Below are 19,449 nucleotides of genomic sequence, written 5' to 3' on the forward strand. Positions count from 1 at the left end.
ATATATTTGCACTAACGAGCTAGTCATCACCACCCATCGCCAACTCCTTTACCACAATAAAGTAGAGAAGAAGTGAAGTGAGACCTCCTTCGTTAAAACGGCCATCACTTTATATATAAAAGTTAATCCAGTTTTCCAATATACATCTGTTATTGAATTTTACATAACTGTTATTCATGTGAGCTTGTGCATAAACACAGTGGTGAATGAACGACTACGTAAATGAGCAAAGCATGACTGAATTTGTTTTTAATTATCTTTGATCTTGGATAAGCTTGATGACCTTTTTTATGATTACAAAGCAAATATTTCAAGGAATTTCACTTTTATATTTCAAACAAGGATCAACTACAGAAAAGTTCAAATAGGCCGTAAGAGAGAAGTAGCTCTAGCTTACCATGTCAACACAAGTATGGATGGTTTAAGATAATACACTCCCTTGTAGGGGCGACACACTGTTCGTCATCGTCTCTCTCTCGTGCCCACTCTTTTTGCGCATGGCCTTCTCGATCCATACAGGGAACATTTGAATAATAAATTTAAATTATGCTGCTAAATGCAAAACTGACTTTAAATTGCAGCTATTATGAATTGGATTATGGACGTTTCGCCTAACCTTATGTAAAATGCCTTTTAACCACATTTCGATGTATTTTTTCAATTGCTAAAAATTTTTATATATCTTTGTTTTAAATAGAAGTGTCACACGTATATAAGCCTTTTGTTTTCTCATAACATTCACTTTTATTGGTAAAACCTTCATTTAAATCTAAGATGGTCGTCTTACAATAAATTCTACTACTACATTTCAATTAATGTATCTTCTTTTCAGTAGGATTTAAAGTGGTCTAGCGATTAGCTTGGTCACAATGTATCTTTTCTGTAAAACACGATTCATGCCTACCTTCACAGTAAAAACAACTTCTTTTTTGTTTTTATATCAAACATTTGTGTGAATTAGATAGATAATGTAACTAATTTTGAAATATTGAGCCTTCACGTTCAACTTTTATAAAAGTTAATCTAGTCTTCCAACTCCACTGAATCGCCTTTTAACAAAATTGACTATTTATCTATTATTCTACAAAACAAAATGACAAAATGTTTCACGGTGTGTTGTACGAAATGTAAAGAAAAAAAACTGAAATAAAAATAAAACTTGTAAAGTTCAATTACATCGATATTCATAAGAATTAAAGAAATTCAAGAAATAGAAATACAAATCGCAAATGCACATAATGCCTAAGTCTGATATATTCTAGGAAAGTTTACATATAATGGGACATTTTGACACGAAGCTACACTACAATATGGTTATAAGTTATGCAAAGTACGACATTTCAACGTTCTAAAAAAGAAATAACCGTGGTATTGAGTCATATCGATCTTGTGATGGAAAATCTTGATTCGAGTAAGAAAAGAATCAAGCTACGCCACAGCCACTTAACAGTCACAGATCCTGGAGATAGAAGAAAGTTAAAAAGCTTGTAATCGAAACACTGCAGCCTGTTTCAGCTAAATTAAAAATTTCCCTATACATTTCTATACATTTACTTTCAGAATATATGTGAAATAATTGTATTTACAAACTATTTTCAAAGCGCGTAATCGAACGAAAGACGAAATAATAAATGTGATATGATTGAGTTCTGCAATGTATCAAATGAAAGTATGTCGTCATATTGGATAAGTATACTTATATTTAAGTATTTGTAAAAAAAATATGGGTATTTTCTTACAATCTCACCTGTTATAAAACGCTTTAAATATTTCATGTTTTCCTAAAGGATGTGAAGTATTTAAAGGCTATAGCTGTAGTGGCGAACTAAATATCTAAAGAACTGAGAAAAAATGTCAAAATTAAATACGTATATTGTGAAGCTAAAAGACTGACACCGCTACATCTCTTATAGAAACTGTATTTGTATGGAATGGATTCTAATATATTTCAACTCAGTTATCCACTCACATATTCGATTCAACAAGATAATTTTTTACCAAGCCACAAGCACACCTGTAATAAATCCATGCTATACATTAAGCAAATATTTTCGTTTCTTCTACAAACATTTATCAGTCGTGCACAGCTGATGAACTTTAGAAAGAATGGAGATGTGAGACAGTATTGAGACATTAAGCTTTCTTCAGTGAAAATTGCGGTAAAGAGCAATAGTACATATCTAAGGTCACCACACAGAATACTACTGTTGGTAGAAGAAGGGATTGTAAGGCCAAGATACTCATCCTTGTGCCAATCATTACATAAAAGATGATGTTTGGTTCATACAAGTTCATGGTTGCATGTTACTGAACTACACAAAATGGAATGAAATCCACCTACACACACAGTTTGATATGAATTTGATAACTTCTATCATTTCTTTTTTTTTGTTCGTTTTTAACCTCCTGAGCTAATGTATAGACCTTCTTCCTCCAGCGACACAGTAGTACGTCTGCGGACTTCAAGCGCTAGAAAGTGGTGGGAACAGCAAAGATAACCCTTTGTATCATTGTGCTTAATATCAAACAACAACAAGTATTGACCTTCATACATGGTCAATCCCATGTTGAGATTGTGTATATTTTTGTGTTCACATCGAGTGATATTATAAACAAGGTGGTTAAATGGTCACTACAGTACATATTTTGAATATATTATACACTTTAGGTTGAGTTATGTTAAGAAAAGTAAAACAATTCCTTTAACTGGAAATGCCTTTAAACATACAGAAAAAATATCGAGTTTTCTCTTATCTTATACAGGATTTTTCTCTAAGATTGTTAAAAACATTGTGTAAAGTAATATTACACATAGTTCATATACAAATAAGACGGACAGGTGAATTTAAAATGCATATATATTAGAAAAGAATTATATAAAATAAATAAGAAATGTTTGTTTTATCACAAAGTTACACTGCGAGAAATTGAACCCCGGATTTATTTTGCATTGTAAATTCGTAAACGTACTACTTGCCAACGAAGGGACAAACGACATGTAAATCTTAACTTTCTGATGAGGTTACTTGTTTGTTTCGACATGATATAAACTACTGAAGGATAAAAAAATAATGTTAAATTTTATATTTGTGTTTTAAAGGTAGACTTTTGTTTTTTAATAACTTTGAAAAATAATATTAATACAAATTTCGAAAAGAAACGGAATCACATAACGGAAAAAATTATCTTTAGATCAAAAATGTTTTTTCTGCTTTATATTGTGGTTTCTGTTTTCATGTTTTATAATATTTTACCCTGACACTAAATATTACTTTTGGACATTTCTGAGTATTTGTTTCATTTTTGAGTGTAGTTAAGGTTTCTTTATGTTTCATAAAAAATAAATGATTAGATGAGACTTTGAAACTTATAAAAAAGCAAAATAAGTCAGTTTGACGCTTCTAAATATTGATCATTTATAATTATATACATAATTTTGTTGAGTCTAATGGAGCTTTTACGTAAAATTCAGTTTCAATGCTGAGGCTCAAATAAACGACTTGATAAAAATTACTTTTATAAACTTGTAAACTTAACATCAATTAAATGTATAATTAGTAAAGAATGATTGACAGAATATATAATTGCTAAATGATGCTTCTACATTTAAAACAAAAACAAACTGAAAGTAGGAAATTCCTGTGATGATACTTAAGTTTACAGATAAATTCGTTTGAGTTTTACTTGGTACCAAAAATTGGTACTGCTGCAGACCATGTCGTTAATGCGTAGGAGACAATTTAAACAGACACAAATGCTATATTAAATAGTAAGAAGAGATAAATTATCTCAAGGATTTTGCTTCTTTAGCAAGAGTGGTAGAGTTCCATACTCGTACTTTACGCAGTTAAAGTAGATGTTGAGATGAATGTATGGGAGGAAGCAAAATAAAGTCAAGGATAATATATATATATATTTATGTATTTTAAATCAGTTGTTGTTATAAAATTGTATGCATATAGATTGAAGTTTAGAGAGTGTGAGAAAGTAACCGGCCTTTGGTCATTCTCTAAAGAATTAGAAGATTACAGTACTTTGATTAATTAGGAAATAACTAGAATGAGTGAGTATAGTAGCTGCCTTTGTAAGTGTAACTGGTGTGCAGACAATAGGTTCATCCATTGTTATTAAGCGCTGTAATCCGATATATATATATGAGACAGGCGCAAGGTCAGAAACGGTTTTACATTGGTTTAAGAAAGGAATATAAAGGACGGGAGTTCAACGATAGCAGGAAGAGAGAAGAAAATGTGAAGATGAGGGAGAAAACATACAAAACCGAAAGATGCAAAGGAATAACGTAATAGGGTGGTACTGGAAAATAAATCCTATTTCTAAGTACGTATATATATATAGAATTTATTGATCACCCTTTATAAGCAACAGTTTATGACATTTACATTAGTATAAATCACTTCCTAATAGGAATAAGAAAGTGAAGTGTTTATGATTCTGACTGTCAGCCGGAATCTTGTCATAAGCTGTTAGAATTTCTATTGCTGTTTTTCTTTCAATTTTGTCTAATACAGAAGAATTAATTAACTGTAATTATATACATTATAAGATGTATATTTTAACATAAAGCTGTTTTCACATCGAATGCATTGTTATACAGCTCTAAAGTCGACAAATGTAAAGTGATTCATAGTATTTGTTTTAAAAGCTATTTCTATACGTGTAAAGAAATCGTGAAATTATGATAGCAGAAGCAGGGTGAACCAAACTATAAATAAAAAAACAGTACCGAACTGTAGAATGTTTTCTTTGAAAAGATAAAATAGTTAAGAAAAAATGGCGGTTTCATCATAAACAAAAATGTTGCTTTTGGATTTACAACTCATAAAACGTCATTAATTGTTCTATACAACTGAGCACTCTGATGAAGGATTGCTGGCAACTTGGGAACATCAAGTTTACTAATCTAAGAGGCGTAATCTTTATTAAAAATAACACTCTACGATGTTATGTAAAGATTTCTTCAGGTATATTGTTGCTGTGAAGAGAACACTTGATGTGGTGAAAAAACATAGATCCTGGTTGTATGGTAAACGCACAAGAAAACACTTTTTTTTCTTCTTAGAGCAAAGTGACATAAAACTATCTCGATGAAAATATAAGTAGTAAAGGCAGATATATAGAAACAAACTAAAGAAACAAAAACAAAAAAATCGTAGCAAACTAGCTACTTAGAGCGAAACTATAAGTCAACCGTATAATTAGTATACCTAATTAAATATATCTTCCTTACGTTCCTACTTATGAAGGTTAAAATGCATTGTCTTATTATTTAGGTACTATCGCTATTCACGATATTTTCGGCTGTAATCCCAGTGATATTTACGAGATTTGACAAGCTTTAGAGATTTTCATGGCAAATCTACTAAGTTATCTGCTGCCGTCCATAATATTCAAGGAACGGCACCCTATAATTCATAATCCATAATAAGATATTAATTTTAATAGTTATAAAACATCTATAGATTAAAGTGGTGTTTAACAGGTTTAGTTTGGTTTCTTTTGAATTTTGCGCAAAACTACACAAGGGCTGTCTACGCTAGCCGTTCCTAATTGAGCTATTCTTTTACCAACGAATAATGGGATTGACCGTAACATGATAACGCCCCCACGACTGAAAGGGCAAGCATGTTTGGTGTGAAGGGGATTCAAACCCGCGACCCTCGGATTACGAGTCCAGTGCCCTAACCACCTGGCCATGCTAGGCTCGTATTTAATGGATTTGCCTTGTCATCACCGAAATCCAAATTCCTAGTGCAGAACTAACATATTCCAGAAATACTAAACGAAAAATTTTTCTTCAAATTTGGTAAACTTAAAACTTTCATGTTCTGCAATCATATTTTAAAACTTTAAAAACTATAAATATACAATTGATACATCTAATTAAAGAGAGGTTTACATTTTTTAGAGTATTTATTAATGTTACTTTTCATTAAAATAGCGTAAACACAAGTGATGTTATGAATTTCTATTCCATAGCTTCTAAGATCGTGAATCTAAGTCTTCTGTGACAGATTCCGAAAGTTCAATAAATACCTATTTTGTTAAACAGTTAACATGTTTTTTTTCTAAATAACGAAAGCCGATCAATAACACTCATCAGGTTAAGGAAATATTGGTATACATTGTTTCCATCATAAACCACAATAGTGGTTCATAATAAGGACCACACAAGAATTTGCTTAATACTCTCATAGAATATTCGAATAAAAAACATACTTAAACGCAGAATTATTCTTAAAACAACACTATTGTCAGACGTATTCACGAAACAACACATAACTTTCCTTTTCAATAAATCAGAACACACAAACGTTGATTATTGGCAGAATTTGTTTGCTTGTTTGTTTTAAATTAAGGTTCTGGGGGCAATATGCAAAATAAATGATTTCACGATTGTACACAAAATCAAAATTTCTCTTTTATTAATATTATTGTTGTTATTGTTGTTTCACAAGCCCACAACGACATATACAGGGTGTTCCAAAATAACGTTTACACTCTTTGACTGTTTATAGCTAATAAACCCTTTCTTTTGTTTCACACTTGACTTGTGTCCAAGGATGGCGGATAATCAGTTTACAATCGAGCACAAAATATTCAATCTCCAAACTTTTTGGAAAGTCGAAAACAAAGCTGAAGTGCAAAGACGTTTTACTAGAAAGTTCCATATGGATGCGCCATCTCGCCCCAGCATTTCACGCATCATCGCCAAGTTTGATGAACACGGAACTCTCTACCATATGAGAAAGGGTCGCTCCGGTCGAAAAAGATCATCAACAAGCCCAACAAGAGAGCAAGAGGTCATTGATAATGTTCTGAATTCTTCAAGAAAATCAGTGCGCCAACTGTCTCGTGAAACAGGTATCCCTAAATCCAGCGTTCATCGCATTTTGAAGCGTTCCCAATTCAAAAGTTTCATCCCATCACTTGTTCACGCTCTGAATGAAGATGACCCTGATCGAAGGGTTAAGTTCTGTGAATGGTATCTTGCTAGATGTGCAGGCGATGATGAATTTCCACTCAAAATTGTTTGGAGTGACGAAACAACATTTAGCTGAATGGCTCAATAAATCGACATAACTGCACCTACTGGGCAACAGAAAATCTACATGTTACAGAGGAACATCACTTGAATTTGCCTGGAGTGACTGTGTGGTGTGGTCTCTCCGTTAGGGAACTCATCGGACCATTCTTTTTCCAAGACACCGTAACAGGATTGAATTATCTCAACATGCTACAAGAGTTTGCCATGCCACGCATTCAAGAACAGTTTGGAGAAGAAGAGTGTTTCTTCCAGCAGGATGGCGCTCCTCCCCACTTCCATCGCGACGTGAGAGCGTATCTGGATGCATCTATGCCAGACAGATGGAGTGGACGAAGAGGAAGTGTAGAATTTCCTGCTAGATCACCAGATTTGACACCAATGGATTTCGTTTTGTGGAGGTTTCTGAAAGACAAAGTTTACAGCACAAAAAGGGCAACAATTGACGATTTGAGAGTTGCAATTGAAGAACAATGTGCTTTAATACTAGATGAGATGGTGTTTGATGTGTGCACTTCTATTTCTTTCCGTTATGAGATGTGTCTGGAGCAGAACGCATTTCAGTTTGAACACCTGAAGTGAAGCAAGCAAATTGTGACATTTTACAATTTCAACCAAGGAGAGTTTTCCTTGGGAAGAATTTTATTTGTTATTTTTCTCTTGATTTCAGTATTAAATCTTTATATAAATCCTTTGGCTATCATATGTATCTTGTTTCATTGTTAAAATCAATAAACATGGCAAGTTATAATGATCCAAAGAGTGTAAACGTTATTTTAGGACACCCTGTACTGGGTATTTTGTACCAAAACCTAAATAGATATACTATACATGAAGTGTTGCAAATGTTCATGAACTGCTTAAAAGCTGATTCTTTTTTTTTTCAAAGTTGACTCATGTGGTTATAAATACATAATAGATGTTTCTTTTGTACTTGACACGTGTTTGTTTACACGAAACCTCAAGTACAAAACCACATGGTCCAGTAAATAATTACTTTAAAAAACACAAAGCTTTATTTAAAATGATGTTTTAGACTTACTTGATTTATTTGGAATGACTGATTTTTTAGAGACAAAACTTTATACGTGTTAAGTGAAAATTATTTTCGACATATATTAGTCCATTGCTACGCATTAAAAAGCCAACATACAAGGCAATTAAAAAATCGAGAATTTTACAATATTCTAATAAGGATTACAAAAAGGCAAGCAAACAAGGTTAGAGATTTACAGCTGCTAGTTTACTCAAGCTACAAATCACTGTTATGACTCCATTGTAAAATTATTGCAGTGACATCTACTGTAGTGTGAGATTGCACAGGAATTGTGCAAAAAAAAAAACTGAGAGCGTAATTTTAAACTTAATTCGACATCTAAGTCCTTTATTTTCCGCCATCCAAAAATTCGGTGTTTTTCCAGCGTACACTTGCATTTTCTAGGGCATTAATTAAAAAAATACCTCATAAAACTTTCCTGACATTACTGTTACATATTGTTACTCGAGTCCTTATTGTTCTACATTATTCAGCAAGTTTTGACAATGGACGATTATCATGGTAGGTGTTCCTATTTATACAGTACTAGTGATTAATTCTACTGTTTTTTATACTTAGCTGAAACCTACTCGCATAGTACATATAGTGCTATTTCATTTAGTTATTACTATTTCTAAATAGTTGGTGTTAAGGTAGCAGTTGTGAATATTGTTGATAATTAGCGATCTACGCTCAGTGTGAGGTTGTAGTTTATTTTGCATGCATTATTTGTGTCTACTTACTCTAGCAAACACTTGTGCAAAGCTAGCTGTGGAAGAACATACATATGAGTCATGTACACCTAACAAGGTAAGTGCGTTACTACATCTGCTTACATTGCATTAATCTGTATTTTATTATCTTAGCACAAACATGATTCTGTTATGATGAGAGTTACTTTGTTGCTACTCATCTCTTGTTACATTACTCTATGAGTTTGATGGAAATCAATCTTTGAGTCTGTGATGATACAACCTTCAGTTTGCTAAACTTTCAAACTTATTTTGATGTAACATTCTTAACCACTGTAATTTAGTACCAGAAAAAAGTAAATTTATAACGAATTTGCAGCACGTATTTTCATAAGTGGTATTTCGTTTTACGTTCGCTTAAGTACTTCGTTTTTTAATAAATACTTCAATAAATAGTTTACAATACTTTATTTCCTCACTCTTTTCTTATTTATTATTCTATTTCTCCCAGATGAATGAATCTAGTTTAACCTGAAATCAATAGTTCGTTCCCTTTCAACCTACATATAATAACACTAGAAGTCAAATGTAAGAATTAATCTCATATTTGTCAAAATCTTTTGCAAGAGAGAGAAATCAAATATCTTCTGTTGTGACTCTCATATTATTTGTTTCACTTTGTGTAAGTCCTATTCCAAATAACACTAGCAAGAATAAAAGTATGTACTATAATTAAGAAAAATCACACAGCTCTAAAACTTTAAAGTTTGAAGTAGGTGAAACTAGTTTTTCAATTCTGTATTATCTGTTTCTTTGTATTGAAACATTTTTTTTAATCATAAGCAACTGCCCGTGTTTCTACAACATTTCGAACCTTAATAAAAATTAGTATTTTTTAGACTTACTGATACGTATGATTGAAATAAATAACGCGCAGGTTTAAACACCTGATATTTCGAGCGATTTCGTAAACAGATATTCCTTTTCCAGAAGCGAATTAAAAAATACGATGTGCAAAAAAAGGTCATTTAGTGATCTTCAGGGACATCACTGTTTATCACACAACATCGAACTTCATGTATGATGGTGACTTTCAATGAGGGTGTGAAAAGAAAGAAAATAGATAAAAAAGTAACAATACAGGGTAAGGAAATATATAACAAAATATTAAAAATAGATACATGACAGAAAATTTGAAAAGTAGCCAGCGAACTAGAACTTATTACAAAGTACACAGTATTCAGAAAAATTTGGATAGGGTTTTTATACAAAAAATACCTAAAATTAAAATATATCAAATATTTAAAGTTATAAAAAATCTAAAAAGCACCTAGACAGTAACAACACAAAAATGAATTTACATGTTTTGTAAATAAGTAGAGAGAAAAGTACGTCGTAATTATAGTGGTTTGTTTGAATTTCGCACAAAGCTACTCGAGGGCTATCTGTGCGAGCCGTCCCTAATTTAGCAGCGTAAGACTAGAGAGAAGGCAGCTAGTCATCACCACCCACCGCCAACTCTTTGGCTACTCTTTTACCAACGAATAGTGGGATTAACCGTCACATTATAGCGCCCCCACGGTTGAAAGAGCGAGCATGTTTGGCGCGACGGGGATTCGAACCCGCGACCCTCGGATTATGAGTCGCACGCCTTAACACTCTTGGCCATGCCGGGCCCGTAATTATAGAGAATAAATACAAATTAGAGGGTCAATGATTTGAGAATTAAGATTAGTGACTTAAAGTAAAAAGTATTGAAAGTGGGTTAAGGTGGGTGGTGATGACAAGATGCCTTCCCTCTAGTCTTACACTGCTAAATTAGGGACGGCTAGCACAGTTAGCCCTCGAATAGCTTTGTGCGAAATTCAAAAACAAACAAACAGTATTGAAATTGATAGATCAGTTAGCCTCTTTAATATGTTTATTTTCTTTGGATTTAATGTCGGGGCCTAGACCAAGGACAGCTACTTTATTCACAGAATGTTTGTCTGACTGAAACAATATGCAACAGAAATGTCTTTTTATTCACTGCTGACAGTTCTCTATGAGTCGTTTTGATACAGCGCACACACTGATTGTTAAGTGTGTTACACTGTGTGAGGTAAATGTTACTGTTCTGTGTTGAGCAAGAAAACACTTTTTGACTTTACCTCCTTCATTAATGTAATATACAAAGAAATTAGGAAGTAGATGTCACTGGCTTCCAGAACTGAGAATAAACTGTCGTAGAGACCCAGTGTGTTTGTTTTCTGGTAGCACACTATAGCTAAGTGTAATTGTGCTTGTCTTCTGATAGTACACTCTAGTAGAGAGTAACTACATCAGTTTTATGATAGTGCACTGTAGTAGAGAGCAATTGTGCTTGTTTCTGATAATTCCTTGTAGTCAAATGTAATTGTGCTTGTTTTTTTTATAGTACACTGTAGTATAAAGTAATTATGTTTGTTTTCTAATAGTACACTGTAGTACATAGTAATTTCGTGTTGTTTTTTTTCTGATAGTACACGCAGTATAGAGTAATTATGTTTATTTTGTAATATTACATTGTAGTATAGAGTAATTACGTAGTTTTCTGACAGTACACTGCGGTAGAAAGTTTTGTTTTTTTGTACTTATCAGAATACTTTTCACCTTAATGTTTCACCTTAACATGATATAACAGTGTCGGATAGTATTCCTAATTCTTTATTTATAAAACATAGTAAACAGTTTTTCGCTGTATGATGATAGTTATTACTGTTTACCAATTTGAAAATCCTTAAAGGTTGTTTGCATCATGCTTTTTCTTTCTGTTGCTATGTCATTTCGTATATTCCTTTTCAGTAGTGGATATCGAGGACTTGAAGCTTAACGATGAGAAACATTTTGTTTGTAATGAAGGAGATGGCAACATTTTTTAACAAAAACATTAATGTTCTATATGTTGAATTTATGTACACTAAGATATCGACCAAGGGGAGTAACCATCTTCGTACCCACTATAATATTTAGTGTCTGAAATTAATGTTGCTTATTAAATTCAACATTATTTAGCAGTGATATAATTTTGACTTAGTTAATTTTTAATGAAGAGTTAGCTGCCCTTAAATTGGTTTAGAGCAGTTTTCATAAAATACAGGTAATGTAAATGTATATGCAAAGAAGACAATAGAAAATGTCCTTGATCGAGTTGGTGCAGCGTGTATGAGAACTGTCTTCTAAATAGTGGCTAAAATTAACGAAAAACTTTTTAAGAATATGTTTACGTATGGCCAGTCAGGATTACAAAGTATAAGTTTGTTAAGGACAGATAAAACCTCCTAGTTAAGCTTATTTGGTTATCAATCAAGGGAAGATGTTTTCATCAATTTTATTATACTCTTTAAGTTTGTTCCTGGGAGTTTTAGGAAATGAAGTTGTGGGGTCCAGAATTACTTTTTCTTACATAAGTTTGAGACATTAAAATGGCGATTAGTTTCAAAGATGCAGCTCTGAAGAACAACAATACCTTACCATTTTTCGTTAGTTTTATTACCGTTTGCCCCTGATGTAAAAGATCCACATTTTAAATTCGCTCAGATTATAAAATATGTTTTTTGTGTTAAATTGATTTCTTTAATCTATGACTTTTTTAACATGATGAATATGTAGTTCATGAGTAATCTTTTCTACCTAAAAACTCTTATACGTAACTTTAAAGACATGTTTTAATCAAATAAAATATTTGTTCGAACATAATCAGAGTCAATGCTTGAGCTCGCAAGTATGAGATGCAAAATCTAACAGTATTGATTTGCAAGACGTTTTATAATTTTGGTAGTAATTTGCTTAAAGCAGAATGAAAAATGTTTTGTAGGTAAAAAAATACAAAGATTTAATCTTATTAATTCAATTCGTTGATTACTAATTTAAATAAGTGGCTTACGAGGTCTTCATGTTAAGTTTGTTGATTTAATTGTATGTTTGTAATAAAGCACAAAGCTACACAATAGATTATCTGTGCTCTGCCACCAAGGGTATCGAAACACAGTTTCCACATTGTAATTGCGCAGACATACCGCTGGGCCACTGGGGGGTGTATGTTGTTGAAAAAGTTACATTTTATTAAATAGCACATCAGCTGTTATCTCGTTTAAAACAATTGCTGCACACAACAGAAATAATATATCAATTTTGTACTATTTTATATAGAAACATTTTTGCATTATACTTATCATCGCCAGATATCACTATTCAATGAAATTCAATTTTTACAACGTCAAAAATTTTATAATTTCTTTTGGAGTTATAGCTTCTCAGTACTTGTTATTATTTTGTTTAACAATTTACATTCATAGGAATAATATAAACGTACTTTCTAAGGAAAGTAAACAACGTTGAGCAAAATATATTCTAAAGAAAACCTTCCAATTCATGTGCTTTATATGTTTTCATTGTTCATGGAGTTTAAAAGGCTTTAGTTCAAATTGAATGTAATTAATACATCTATAGATTATATTTTTACCAGTTGCCAATATTTTAATTTCTAGAACAATAAATATGTAACTCTTGTTTACAGCTGTTCACTCAGGTCAAAATAGAACGTTCATAATTCAGTATTTTATCCAACTGTTTTAGCTGCACATTCCTAACTGCAGAAATTCATTCAACTTGGCACCAATCTTTCGTAACGGCGCCACACTGTGGCTGATTATATAGGAGAATTATCTATAATATGTCTGGTTTTGGCAGATAAGAGGCTTTTAAGCAAGATATACAGTAAACAGAGCCATCTGGTGCCATATTCATATAATCTTTCCCAGTAATGTATTTTGGTTATTTAGTTTGACTTGTTCTGAAATATTGGCTAATTGTTTTCTAAAAATAGTGGCATTTATATAATTCCACAATTTAATCTTAAGATTTTTTTTTCAAATTCATTAAATCAGTCGTACCACTTTTAAAATTATAGTCTTAAAAACTGGCTCAAATATGTGTGTTTTTCTTCTGTAAATTCTATTAACATGTTTCCTGAAGTTATATTTTCTCCTTTTTAAAAAAGAATGATCACGAGAAATTTCTAGAATTTACTTTCTTTTACAGTGAAAAAGTGGAGTAAGATTATATTAATCTGGTGTATGAGGTGAAATATCAAGAGAAATGTATACACCTTATTATAAATAAATGCCTTGTTATGGTGTGAACGCTTTTTCTAAGTTGACGAATTGTAGTTATAATTAATTGTACTTATCTTATGAAAAATGAACTGCTAAAAATATTAGTCCTAATACTACCATGACAATTATAATTGAATTATGTTTTTTTTTACGTATTTCTGACATTAATTCCTTAAGAGGGGTATCATTTACAGGTAGTAAATGTATAACATAATTACTTGTTACGAGCATTACAGATGTAACAATTCACTTTATTGTCATTTTGCATTATGTTCAATATTCATAATTTAGTGCAAGTACTAAAAATACCTTAAACGTTATTTCACGAAGCATATGGGTATTACGTCAAAATACATCATGAGCAATAGTAAGGGCGCTGCATAATAACAACATAAAACTGCACTAAATTATCTAATTATTTTAACTATACGTTTCTCTCTTCAGCTTTTTAAAATGTAGATAATTGAACAAATTAAGATTTGCTTTTTGAATGTAAAACACCACTGTTCAGTAGAATACCCCAGTACTATATTCGAGTTTATTTATTGATAAAGTATATTTCTATCGAAACGTGGTACCATTTCTAAAAACTAATCTTGCTTAATGTAAAAGCTGTAAATTGTAGTAAAATATAGACCACAATATTCAGTCTAATAAAGGTAGACAAAAGTTGGTTGTGGGTGTTATCACTGCCTTTCTGCATTTTCGATATTATATAAAAAAATCAGGGACGACTTAGCAGCTTTGTGAAAAGTGTAAACAAAACAACATTAAACTTTCGTAAATTAAAGAGAAACTCGAACGGTTGTAAGCTACGCAACGTGTATTTTTTTTTTAAAGCATACTTTGCACTTACTGATACGGTTCAGTTTTCTTTCATCTATTATATTGTGAAATATTTAACAATGTAGTAACATTCCTTTTTACAATGTTAAGAATGTTCAATGCGTTTTAGTGAAATTCAGAATTGTGTATAGCATCTGATATTGCCATGCTTTTAAATTAAAGCTATGTATTTAAGAAGAAGAATCTAATATCCTATCAAATGGAAATAATAATAACGAACCTTATACCCTGAATAAATTAAAACAGCAATTTTGCGTATTACCAACTTTATAGTATACAAATTATATTTTTTCATGTAGTTTTATGTCTTCATTCTATCTTTTAAAGGTAGTTTTTTTAAAGATCGTTAGGTTATCTATATAATTCTAGAATGTTAATATTTTCTATTATGTTTTTTTTTCATAAATTTCACGTTAATTCATCATCCAAAGTCTTACCAACCGGAAGCAAAACATCCCATTATAGATTATTGTACTTTTGTTGCTTTAAATATATCTCAAATAAGCTACAAACTAAACTAAATTAAATAGTCTAAGTCTCGATCTTCTTGATGTTACCATCAGTCATAAACTATGAAGCAAATATTGCCAAAAATATATTTTATAGTCTGCTTTGGACAATTAGTTTATTATTTCTAAACAAGTAGTACCCCGCTGGGACAGTCCTAAGTCTACAAATTTCCAAAGCTAAAATCGGGGTACACAGCAAATAGCCCGACGTGGCTGTGGTACGAAAAAACACACAACATGCACTAAAAAAGTAATGTTTTTGTCATCTTTTTTATTGTTAAATTTATCTAAACTTTCCCTAAATAAAACACTATATATATTTTTTTGTTTCAAATTGCAGCACCCCCCACAACGTTTAGAGCTTCCTGGGATAGATCTAAAAGCGTTTTCATTCATATTCGAAAAATTACACATTAATCTAGAATATAAATTTAACTTCAAACTAATAACTTAACAGTGATTAAATAAACAATGTGTATAAAAGTTTGAAATGGGTGTTAAAATGCTTAAAATATTAGTCTTTAAAAATTCTATCGCATATTACAGTCAAATTTACAATTGTTGGGCATAACGCGTCGTGTATCGCTTTTTGACAAATAATAATAATAATAGATCACCATTAATTTAACTATAAACTATAGTTACTAACCTAACGATTAACTTTTTTAAATTTGTTTATAGTCTTAGTGTAATATAATAGAAACAACTTAATGGTAACTACATATTAAAGTGATATGTTTAATATGTTAAATATAAATCTTGACTAAATATTAGGACAACATTATTATTCATATTATTGACAGTAACTGTTTATTACAATACGGGTGATCATTTTGTTTCTACCTAAATACAGAGCTCATACATTGTAATAAGGCGCCACTAGGTTATACAATTTTATATAGAATGGGAGCTTCTATGATAATTTTACTGGGAAACCTCAGTGAGAACACTATCTTAGCTAATTAGCGTTCCTTTCAATTGAGAAGAGACTAGGTAAGATGGTTGAATAATGACATCTGTGTACTTCCTATTTAAACTTTAATGTTCTAAAATAGTAATCTCTAAATTCATTACAAGGATCTTTACTGTAAATGCTGGAGTTATTCTTGTCAGTTGGTAGTCAACAAATTTTATTTTAATATGCAAAACTAAGATATAATGCATTAAAAACTTTCACTTAAGTTTAGCTGGCGCGAGCATACAACAATAGTCACTAAGAATTTCTTTCGAGAGGAACTAATATTTTTGGCACAACTGCTAATTTAAGAATCTTATGGATGGTTGAATACTGAACTTTGAGTTGCGACAATTTTAGTAGCACCTTTGTTGTTTATGAGGCGTCCCTGACAAATATAAAGAGAGTGAAATACCAAGAAATGTTTACATAGGTTCAAGTATGCTATATTGTAAGATAAATTTCAATACGAAAACCTACAATTCAAATTACAAACAACATAAGCATTTGGTTTGGTTTGAATTTCGCGCAAAGCTATACGAGGGCTATCTGCGATAGCGGTCCCTCATTTACCAGTGTAAGATTAAAGGAAAAGCAGCTACTAATCGCTACCCTCCACCAACTCTTGGGCTACTTTCTTACTAATATTATAACGCCCCCACGGCTGAAAGGGCAAGCATGTTTAGTGTGACAGGGATTCAAACCTGCGATCCTAAGTAATTTGTGGATTACGAGTCGAGTGCCTTAATTGTCTGGCCATGCCGGGCCTAAGCATTAGGTCGAAGAGTCAATAAAAAATAGAAGCTTTTTTATATGAAACAAACAATAATTCTTTGAGTAAAACTTTAAACTACGGGATATTGTTAATGTCGTTAACAACTTTAATTTATTTTAGATTTTCTTGTAGTTTTTTCGAGTATTTTATTGTGGGCTTGAAAACTAATTGTAATTCAATACATTAGAATATTAATGCCCTTATTGTTAAAAACAGAAATTTCATCTGAAATAAGGTAGAATTAAATATACCTCAAAATTTTTTATTTTATTTTTTACCGTAAAGTTTTTGTTCTGAATTAAGCACAAAGCTACACAAAGGACTATCTTTGCTCTGCCCACCACTGGTATCGAAACCCGGTTTTTAGCGTTGTAAGTTTGCATACCGCTGAGCCTCTGGGGGACTTTACCATAAAGAAGAAGAAACAGATTTGGAAAATATTTTTAAACGGTTATTTTATCCATCAATTACATTTCATTAAATAGAGTTAAACAATGTTTCGCTACATTGAAGTTATTCCTCTCTTAACCTTTGTTTCGCGGGTTCGAATCCCGGTCGCACCAAACATGCTAGCCCTTTGAGCCGTGGAGGCGTTATAATGTGACGGTCAATACCACTATTCGTTGATAAAAGAGTAGCCCAAGAGTTGGCAATGGGTGGTGATGACTAGCTGCCTTCCCTCTAATCTTACACTGCTAAATTAGGGACGGCTAGCGCAGATAGCCCCCGAGTAGCTTTGCGCGAAATTCAAAACAAACAAACAAACTTAACCTTTGTTTGTAAGATGAGAGATATGATTAATCAGATAAAAATGACTATTCTGTGTGCGTTTGGCTTGTGAATTTATTTGAAGGGCTAAATGTAATAAGCAAGTTGCTTCTGCATATGAAATGTCTCAAATAATATTGAATGCTATTTTTAGCTTTAGAAAATAAAAAAGTTTAAAAACAACTTCAAAAATTCAACTTTTGCTTTCAGCTATATTTAGGGAATTTGTATTTATATGCAATTTGTGAAAAAGTAATAAACACTTAGAGATGTTTAAGCAATGACATATTTTAAACTGGTTTAATCTGTTGACTGCCAAGTATTTCAGCTGCTACAATACAACTCTAATGCTTCTTCATTTTGTAACTTTTTCGTGACGCCACTTTGGATCGAAAGTGAAACAATTTGTAAGTAGGTCATATCCATGTATGGTGCTGACATCTAGCATTAAAGTAAGCTATTATTGAGAACGAATTAATTCGTCCGTGGCACTGTGTTACCGATCGGCTTGGACGAGTTATCTCGTCTACGGCACTGAACAGGTTAAGGTAATATTAGGTGGTTCTTTTCCACTGAACTTCATTTTATATTAACTTATTTTACCTTTATTCTTTGTTTTTGAGACAGTTTCTCGGACAGAGCATCATATTGCTCTAAACGTCATGTCAATTCTAATCATTCTGAAAAAAGTAAATACAAAAGATACCATTACTAACCTATTGAATGAACGTACCTTTTAGGTAGTTTCAGGACTCCAGCTAGTTAGAGAACCAACCAAACGTCTATTTCGTCTGTACATTTATAACTTTGTTGAGTGAAAAAAAAGTTTCCTAAAATTACTTCAAGGACATGAAGCAAGAAGAAAGTGTGGATACCAAGTTAAATTAGGACATGCCATCGACCGTGTCCTTCATCTTATATATTTCTGTCATTTCCGTTAGATAGTTAATTATTCTCCTTTCTGAGATTTAGAGAGCTGGAAGCTGCAGAGAATAAACCGCTACATCCTCTTGTCACCTTTGGCACGAAAATCATAGATGCCAGTTCAGGGTAAAAATGATATTTTACCTTGTTCTTGAGTTTCTTTTAATGTGACAATAGTAATATAAATATTTACATATTTCTTTTTTAAAAATATTATGAAGTAAATGTGTGAAAGATTTGTGCCATCAAAGACTATATTTTCATTTGTATTGTGTATCTATTAACAGGTTGTTTAATCACATGAAGAAGCAGTTACCCATAATTTTAATTTTCATTGCAACTCTTTATAAAATGATTTATTGTTTTCCTTTGGTGTTAATGTAACTAAAAATTATTAAGAATATATAAAAATTATACTACTTAATAATTATCTTTTCGATAAAACGTTAATATCTCTGCCAACTTTATAATAAATGGGTTGTCAATTTTTAAGAACTCATGCAAAATGCCACTGATGTTTATTAATTATGGGACAAATCATGTCCAGAGCTTAAAAACAAAACGTATAGTTAGCGATTTTATTGTAATAGTACTGATAAAAAAAACAAAAAAGTTTCACATACAGAATCATTAGATTTTGATGCCCCCTAATAGAAACAACGTAAACAAAATAAAACATAATGTATACTGACATATTTTGATAAAGCAGAACAAAATGTGGTACTTATAATGTTGTGAACGTTATA

General features: G+C 31.7%; 1 protein-coding gene across 7 annotated transcripts in view; it reads right to left on the minus strand.

Moving 5' to 3' along the window:
• The window catches only part of LOC143232858 (uncharacterized), a 175,703-nt gene that overhangs the window by 139,316 nt on the left and 16,938 nt on the right, over window positions 1-19,449 (minus strand). Inside the window, exon 2 of one of the 7 annotated variants that reach the window (XR_013017827.1) lies at window positions 1,251-1,459. The exons of the other annotated variants lie outside the window; for them this stretch is intronic. The gene's annotated coding sequence lies outside the window, so the exon portion shown is untranslated. Of the gene's footprint in view, window positions 1-1,250; window positions 1,460-19,449 lie in introns of those variants that run through there. 7 annotated transcript variants of the gene reach the window in all.

This window comes from Tachypleus tridentatus, chromosome 11 (assembly GCF_004210375.1).
Source record: "Tachypleus tridentatus isolate NWPU-2018 chromosome 11, ASM421037v1, whole genome shotgun sequence".
NCBI classification, from domain to species: Eukaryota; Metazoa; Arthropoda; class Merostomata; order Xiphosura; family Limulidae; genus Tachypleus; species Tachypleus tridentatus.